Source organism: Heteronotia binoei, chromosome 12, assembly GCF_032191835.1.
Source record: "Heteronotia binoei isolate CCM8104 ecotype False Entrance Well chromosome 12, APGP_CSIRO_Hbin_v1, whole genome shotgun sequence".
NCBI classification, from domain to species: Eukaryota; Metazoa; Chordata; class Lepidosauria; order Squamata; family Gekkonidae; genus Heteronotia; species Heteronotia binoei.
In genome coordinates, this window is record NC_083234.1 from 23484167 (window position 1) to 23493207 (window position 9041).

At 47.5% G+C, this 9041-nt stretch overlaps 1 protein-coding gene across 2 annotated transcripts in view; it reads right to left on the reverse strand.

Moving 5' to 3' along the window:
• The window catches only part of KCNJ5 (potassium inwardly rectifying channel subfamily J member 5), a 75716-nt gene extending 67124 nt beyond the window's left edge, over positions 1–8592 (reverse strand). The window contains exon 1 of one of the 2 annotated variants that reach the window (XM_060251199.1): positions 8554–8592. The gene's annotated coding sequence lies outside the window, so the exon portion shown is untranslated. The remainder of the gene's footprint in view (positions 1–8553) is intronic. The other variant, XM_060251198.1, reaches the window with a different exon arrangement.
• Between the last annotated feature and the right edge of the window lie 449 nt (positions 8593–9041).

Below are 9041 nucleotides of genomic sequence, written 5' to 3' on the forward strand. Positions count from 1 at the left end.
TGCTCACAAAGTAAGGGAAATGCATCCTATTGACAGCTCTTGTGTGTCTGAATGATATCTGACCTTTCGCGTGTGCCTTTGATGTAGGAGAATGCTTTATCCTTAATGATAAACCAAACAGACAAAGCAAGTAGCATGCCTGTGACTGTGTAAGAAGTCTGCAGTGAAGCAAGCTCTCTGCAAGTCTGCATCACGTGCAGTACTAATCATTCCCAAAAGGTAGCTCTCTTAGTCTGCTGCAAAAGAAATGAACAAGAGCGCTGCAGCAACTTAAAAACTAAACAGTGTTTTATTCCAGCATAAATTTTTGTAGGATTGAATCCAAAGAACATTTCCAGTTAATGGAAGCGGAAGAGCATCAAGCTCGAATAAAGCTGCGGTGAGGCCTCATTTGCAATCCTGTGCGCAGTTCTAGTTGCCGTATCTCAAGAAGGATGTTACAGAGCTGCAGGGCTGGCCCTAGACCAGGGGTGGCCAAACTTGCTTAACATAAGAGCCACATAAAATAAACGTCAGATGTTAGAGAGCCACAAGACAGGAAGGAAGGAAGGAAGGAAGGAAGGAAGGAAGGAAGGAAGGAAGGAAGGAAGGAAGGAAGGAAGGAAGGAAGGAAGGAAGGAAGGAAGGAAGGAAGGAAGGAAGGAAGGAATAGATGGGGAGGGGGAGGAAAGAAAGCAACTTTAAATGCATTCTCCAAGCCACCAGCTGGCTTGGCTTGGATTTAAATGCATTCTCCAATGGGGCAGTGAGGGTTTTGGCTCCTGAGCCGCAGTTTGGTCACCCCTGCCCTAGACTATCTAGCACCCTAGGCAAGGCTAACTCCTGGTGCCCCTTCCTGCACCAAATCACATGGGGGTGCCCAACTTGGCACTTCCAGAAGGCCCTAGGAAATCACCTAGTTTGCCTAGTGGCAGGCTCGGCCCTGCAGAGCTGGCAAAAGTACAAAGGAGAGCGCAAACAATATGATTAGGGGGCTGGAGGCATGACGGGAGTGTCTGAGATTTTCCATCTAGAAAAGAGACAGCTATGGGAAGACATGACAGGTTTGTACAATTATGCATGGGGTGCAAAACGTGGATATAGGAAGCTTTTTCTTTCTCTCCCATAATACTTGGGGACATCTAATAAAATCGTTGGGGAATAGGTTCAAGACTGACAAAAGAAAACACTTCTTTATGCAACAAGTAACTAAACTGTGGAACTCCCTGCCAGTAGCCACAATGGTGGTCGTGAGCACAGATGGCTCTTAAAAGGGATGGAATGGATTCATGGTGGAGCACTCCATCGATGGCTACTAGCCACAGAGACTGAGAGGAGCCTCTATCTACAGAGACAGCAAACCTCTGAATACCAGCGCTGGGAGGCAGTTGCAAGAGAGGGCCTCAGCCTCCCTGTTTTTTTGGCCCTCCAAGGGATTCAGTTGGCCTCTGTGTGAATCAGTATGCTTCTGTACTAGATGGAGCACTGGTCCATTCCAGCATCTTTCTAGGTTCTTAAGGGTCATTTCTACCAAGTTCCACTTCCTGCTGCAGAGCCTCAATTTGCTTCTCATTTATTCACTTATAAAATTTGCATCCTGCCTTTCTGCCCCCGCAAAGGCCACCAAAGTAGACAAATTAAAAAATACATAAGCATAAATTAAAGCTTACATATTAAAAACTTTTAGAACCACCACACACACCAAAAAAGCCCACACGTGTTTTCCCCCAAGAACACTATTTCTAGAGATCAGTGGGCAGCAGTGGGGGGGATAAAGGCAGGAAAGTTCCAATCAACCGATGTCAAGTGCCTTACGTGAGCAGAAATTTTAGTCCGGATCCAGCCTATGGGGACTAGTGCCCACTTCTTCAGGGGCAATGAATGCTTCCTCAACTACGCAGCACTAGAAGGCTGCTGTAAGAGCTCTCTCAGCCCCATCTACCTCACCGGCAATCCTCCCTCTAAGCTGTGGAGTTCTGTGAGCAAAAATTCTACTCCGTGAGCTACAGGCTTTAAAGTTGTGAACTACTGCATTTTCCTGAGCTAAGAGAAAAATGTGTGAGCTGGAGGCTAAAAAACTGCGAATTAGCTCCCACTAACTCAGCTTGGAGGGAACACTGCTCACAGGGTGTCTGTTGTGGGCAGGTGGGGGGGGGGAGGTAACGGAGATTGTGACCACTCGGAGATTCAGAGTATAGGGCAGGATATAAATCCAACATCTTCTTCTAGAAACACTGAGCATGAAGGTATCCCAACGGGTCATATAGCCCAAATTCCTGCACAATGTAGGAAATTCACAGCTACCACAATGTAGGAAATTCACAGCTACCCCCTGCTCTAAGCCCAGAGGAAGGCAAAAAAGCTGGAGGAAAATTCCTTCCTGATTGGCATCACCCTGGGCACACAAAGAAGGGCCATGGGAGCTGAACACTGGCTCATCCCTTCTTGCCCTCCCTTTCACAATCTGCCTAAATTTGTAGCGAGTCAATCATTTTACATAGGGATATGAAAAATCCCAAACAAACAGCAGGGTCAAGCAACCATGAAATTTATATCGCTCCTGGCAAAATGTAGTTATGTAAAATTCAAATCTAACACCTGGGACTTCTTCCTCATTACAGGTGTTAACTGTCTCGGCAAAACCTGGGACAACCCAGGTGCTAACTATCCAGGCATCACTAATGAATGGTATCTGTACTTTTCTTGATTAGATGGGCATTTTACATAATTACGTTCACTTTGTACTTTCTGGACCTTTGATCCTTCTCTTTATTTGTCCGCGGAAGCTTATGCCAGGAGGGAAAAAAAATGTTGCGAGTCTTTAAGGTGTCACAAGGCTCTGTTTTTTTACGGCATTAATAAATTCCTTTGTTTACGCTAATGCTTCCCCTTCCCAAGATTAGGGACGTTTTAAGCTGCAGTCAATGGGGTCTATTCACATCCTTTCGGAACTGACCTCCCTCCAACTCCCATAACTTTCCAGCAACACAGAACTGAATAGCTTCAGTGGAATGCGGCTGCTAATCAGAGACTGCTAGCAAAAAAGGACAGGTCTAAAGCAATCTTGCCAGCTGGCCCAGTGAGTAATGTCCTGTCCCCTGAGAACAAATCTGAGTCCAGAGGCACCTTTAAGACCAACAGAGTTTTATTCAAGGCACAAGCTTTCATGCGTATGAACACTTCTTCAGATACAATGAAGTGGGAATTACCCTTCCATATATACAGGCAGAGGGTGATCAGTAAATTGGCATACAGCATAAATGACATATGAACATATGAAGCTACCTTCTACTGAATCAGACCCTGGGTCCATCAAAGTCAGTATTGTCTACTCAGACTGGCAGCGGCTCTCCAGGATCTCAAGCTGAGGCTTTTCACGCCTATTTGCCTGGACCCTTTTAGTTGGAGATGCTGGGGACTGAACCTGGGACCTTCTGCTTACCAAGCAGATGCTCTACCACTGAGCCACCATCCCTCCCAAACAATGATGATGCTTTACAGATTCAAGAACCAAACAGGAATAACAAGCTTAGTTGATATGGTTACCTTTTGTTTGGGTTTAATTCTGGGGGAAAACACGGTGAAGGAAATAAATATATCAGAACTGGAGATGGATGGGAATTTCCCTACATGAGAAATATCTGGGAAAGTTTTTTTTTTAAAAAAATCCCAAGAAGCAATAGGTGGGGTATTTGGAGAGGGGGGAATTGTATCATATTGGGGTGTGTGTGTGTGCTGATTTCCTGTCTTACTTGCATAGAAATGAAACAGGGAAACAGTACTGTACGTTGTAGGTTTTACTGTCTTGTATCTATTTTGTAATTTTTTTTAAAAAAATTGCAGATTGATGGGCAGATGTATCCTTATTTGTGGAATGCTGAGAGTAATTAACTGAGGCCCTGCCATTATGCTCCATCCATCTCCTCTCTAGCATGGAAATGACCTTACAGCATCTTCTTTGAAGTGCGGCAATTGGCTGTGCAGAGTACCTGAAGAAGTGTGCATGCACAAGAAGGCTTCTGTCCAGAATTAAGATCTTCAAGGTGCTGCTGGACTCAAACTTTGTTCAGCTGCTCCAGACCAACACCTGGTTCTGTCCCTTGGTTAAAGGTATAATACATGTAAACAGGCAAATGAAATTTTTCATGGCATGGCGGTCTAGAGCATCACCTGCTCAAATAACAGTCCATTAAGCCTCTATTTAAAATGACATTTTTTCTCTGGCCGGTTGGCAATCCGGTGCAATCCAGTGACTGGTTACCTCCACTGGAATGAACACAAACTGTATTCAAGCATGGCTAGCATTCACTACTGCAGGACTCGGCCAGGAAAAGGTCCCAGTGGGGTTGTATGAAAGAGGGTTTGAAAGAGGGTTAGCAGACGGGCACTGTGTGTGTTGGCAATATCTTTTTTCCCCCCACAAACAATGTTATTGTCCCCCCCCCCAAAAAAAAATGTAATACAAAACAAATATGACTTCGCATTGGAAAAAAGGGAAGAAGAGTAAGACCTTAAAATCCAGCAGCAAGGAGGAAACACAATGGGACAGTTCGCAAAATCAAAGTGTTTTCAAGATACAGTATAATAAATAAATAAATAAGCACCATCAATCGGCAGCTGTGTCTACAGCAGAAAATCCAGGCCGGACCTCAGCCCTAGATGCCAGCCACATGGAAGTCCACAGCATCCACAGTTTAGTGTTCCTGCCAATTTGAAAAGGACTCTGGACGATACAAAACTTCATGCACTTCTGATTAGTTTGCAGAACCCATCTCCTCCTGTGCATGTAAGGCTTTGAGGATAATTGAGTCTGCTTGGGTGTCTGGACTCTGGAATGCTGCTAAATATCTTTGTGTACCGAGAACTATTTATGCAGGGAATGAGGTATGGTATAGCCCAATCTCACCAGATCTCAGAAGCTAAGCAGTACTGGGAAGGGAGACCACCAAGGAAGACTCTGCAGAGGAAGGCAACGGCAAACCCTTCTGCTTTTTCCCTTGCCTTGAAAGCTCATTGCTGGGGTCACCATGAGTCAGACAACACTTTACACATGCAGGGCTCTGTAGGATTAGTCATCATGGATTAATACTTATATTATGATGTGTCTTCTAGAGTGTTACATGTTTTCACATGCTAGCTGGCTGCAGTTTTTACAACTCACCTATAAGGTATGTCAATATTATGCTCCCAGTGTGGCAGACGTAGGGGAACTGAGACATGCTCAAGGGCACATCGAACATTTAAAGCAGAGGCAAGATTCGTACACAGAACATCCTGATTTGCAGCTTATGGTGCCATCTTCTGCAGACTTATTCCAATATAAACCCTTTGATTTCAAAGGGCCTAGACTGAAATAAATCTTTTAAAAGAATTGCATCGGAAGTCCCTTAGCCACTATACCACAGCAACCCCATATAAGATAACCACTCCAAAGACAGGGCGCTTCACAAAGTAAAGGTCTCTGCCCATAGGTCTTTACCATCTAAATTTGCATAGCATCAAATGTGACAAATTAGACCAGGGATGGCCAAACGTTCGTAATGTAAGAGCCACATAGCATAAATGCCAGATGTTTGAGAGCCACAATACATGAACATCAGATGTTTGAGAGCTGGGAGGAAGGAAGGAAGGAAGGAAGGAAGGAAGGAAGGAAGGAAGGAAGGAAGGAAGGAAGGAAGGAAGGAAGGAAGGAAGGAAGGAAGGAAGGAAGATGATAGATAGATGATAGATAGATGATGATAGATGATAGATAATAGATAGATGATAGATGATAGATAGATAGATAGATAGATAGATAGATAGATAGATAGATAGATAGATAGATAGATAGATAGATAGATAGATAGATAGATAGATAGATAGATAGATAGATAGATAGATACGGGAGGGAGGGAGGGAGGGAGAGGAGAGGTGGGGAAAAAGCTACTTTAACTTTAAATGAATTCTCCAATCTGCCAACTGGCTTGACTTGGAGAAGTGATTTAAAGAGAGAAATGCCTTCTCCCAGCCAGCCAACAGGGCAGTGGGAGCTTCAAGAGCCACACAATACATGTGAAACAGCCACATGTTGGCCACCCCTGAATTAGACTGACAAGTTAAATTAACTCATCTCTGCCCCAATATATCAAAAGAGAGAGAGAGAGAGTGGGAGGGGGAACCCCACTATTTAGAACTCGGGCTGTGACTATGAATGAGGAGGGGGTGTCGCTCAGCAGTAGAGATGTTTGGCATGCAGAAGGTCTCAGGTTCAATCCCGGACATGTCTAATTAAAATGGACCAGGTAGGAGATGACAGGAAAGGCTTCCAGAGACCATGGAATCCTGTTGCCAGTTAGAGCAGAAAATACTGTCTTATGGTCTGTCTCAAGATAAACCTACTTTATGCCTTCCACTTCTACATAACACCCCCACCCCAGCATTTGTTTCCTCATTTGAACTCCACTGAGAGAAAAGGTCTTGAGGAAGGGACCAGAGAAGATACGGAGATGTAGCTGGTGCGGCACTAAGAAAGTTCAGTTCCTTTCAACTGCACCTCACTTTTGCTTTATCAATAAAGCTTAACACCCACCCAGATAACAGAGGAAGAGGACAGAAGGGGGAAAGGTGATAAAGGCTTTGCACCACCAATTCACTTACATGTAATCTCACCCACAGCTGCCATTGGTGTTAAGTGATTAAAGGGCAAAGCGAAACTTCGGCAAGTTGAATTTAAAGGAGGGGATCAGAAGGGACGCAGAACACTCCCTCTCAGAATGTCACTGTGGTGCTAACAACAGCCTTGAGAGGTAGGGCACAGACTACCCATCGGCTCGGTAGCTGGAGCAATCTAGGTCTGGCTATGTCAAGATCACATTTTGTCAACAGTTTGATGGCAACCTCGGCCACACCCACCCACCCACCAGGTGGATGGGCAGCCCACAGCTATGTAGAGAACCTGCAGCTCTATCCAGGTGTTCAGTTTGGTGGTTGTCTCAAAGATCTCAGGACAGGCTATGCTTGTTAGTTTCCAAAGTGAGGGTGAAGAATGTAAAAAGAACCATCTTTGATCAGTCTAAAGGTCCATCTTGTCCGGCATTCAGTCTCAGCCCAAACCTTTGAGGCTGCCAACAAGGCGTAACATGCCTTTTTCTTGCTCTGTGTCCTGGAGGAGGTTCCATTTAACTCCATGCATTTTGTCTAATCCTTTTCAAAAGCCACCATCATATCATGGAGTAACGGATTTCTGCTACCCCCTTAGCACCGTTCACAGTTGTTCTTAAAATGCATTTCTGATGCTAAACTTCACTTTTCAGCAGGAATTTCCAACTCCATAGTTCTATGTTCCCACTGCATCTGAGGTATACTGCCTCTGTTACTGGAAGCTTCATTGAACGCCATACCTTTCATCTGATCCTTTTTTTAAAAAGTCATCATTGTATCATGTGGCAAGGAATTCCTGCTACCCCTCAACAAATTTTTTTAAAAATCACATTTCTGATACTTAAACTTCCGTTTCCAATCAAAATCCCCAACTCAGTAGATCTATGTCCCCAGCATCTCAGGCACACTGCCTCTGTCCTGAGAGCATCTATTTAACTCCATACATTTTTTGCCTAATCTTTTTATGTTTAAAGCTATCCCCTTAGTGTGTGGCAAGGAACGCTCCCCCTAAGTGAAGCCAGCTATTGCAAAATGCTAATGCTAATAATGAATGACATCCCGTTTCTGATACTAAACTTCTTGTTTCCATTCCAAATCCCCAGCTCAGTAGATCGGTGTCTGCAGCACTTGGGGCACACTGCCTCTGTCACTGGAGGTTCTATTGAACTCCATACATTTTGCCTATTTTTATTTAAAAAGCTATCCCTGTAGCTTGTAGCAAGGAACCCTGCCCCTAAGTGAAGCCAGCAATCGCAAAATAATAATGCTCAGGCCTCGGATTCAGCGGGAGCTCACAGGAGCGCAGCTCCTGAACCTTTCTGAGAGTTCCACCTCCTCCTTCTGAGAGTTCCACCTCCTCGTCCATTGAACAGTAGGTGCAGCTGCATAACAATCCCTGGATGAGCTCCAGCACCTTTTCCGCCCTACAAAACGACCCCTGATAATGCTAATAACTAAATCCCATTTCTGAGACGAAACTTTCCTCCGCGGCCAGCATCCCCAACGGGCGGCGCGATCGGGTGGAGCGACACCAGCCTCAACGCATGGATCTCGGCGGCTTGGAGCCGCCTGGAGAGGGACTCTGCAGAGGACGGCCACAGTTCAGCAGTGCGTCGCCTCCCTGCCTCTCCCAGCCCCGCTTGTTCGACTTCCCTGAAGCTGGGGCAGAGAGGGCAGGCGAGAGGATGCAGGCTGCGCTCCCCGGCTCGCACCCTCCCGGGCCCTGTCAGAACCAAGCCTCGCCCAGGGCCAGCCGCGGAGGGCGCAAACGAGAAAAGCAGCCTGGAAGCTTCTGGCGCCGTCCCCTGGGCTGCTCCGCCCGCCTTCGGAACCAACCAAGCCCTCCCCGCCGGGATCCTCCAGCGCCCCCAAGGGAGCAGGACCCCCCTCGCCCTCCGCGCGCAAAGCCAGCCTCCCCAATCCCAAGCAACTTACCCGCGTCCGGCGAGGCTGCGGGAGACCCGGCGAGGCCACTCGGCGCATCCAGCGCTGGAGGGAGGCGGCGGTGGCACTGGCGAGGCGGCTCCGGGGAGACCCGGCACACCCGGGCCATCCTCAGCCGGAGACGGTGGCGGTCGGAGCGCAGCCTGGCCGCTTCTCCCCAGCCCGGCCAGGTGCACGCCCCTCTCTCAGCCTCCCTGGCCCCCGACCGCCTCCTCCATCCCGGCTGCCACTTGGGGCCGCTTAAGGGTCCCTCTCCGCCGCCGCCGCCGCTGGCTCCCCCTGCCCGGCTGCCTCCATAGGGGGGGGCGGGTGCGTGTAGTACAAATGCAGGCTGGGTGTCACCGGGCGCTTTAAAGGGGCCGGCGGGGAGGGGAGGCCGGGCAGCGGGGCCCATGTGACGCCCGCATCATCTCTTCTGAATGGACGGGGTGTGGGGGGGGGAGGAAGGGGGTGGGGCCGGCGGGCCAACTCTCCGGCTG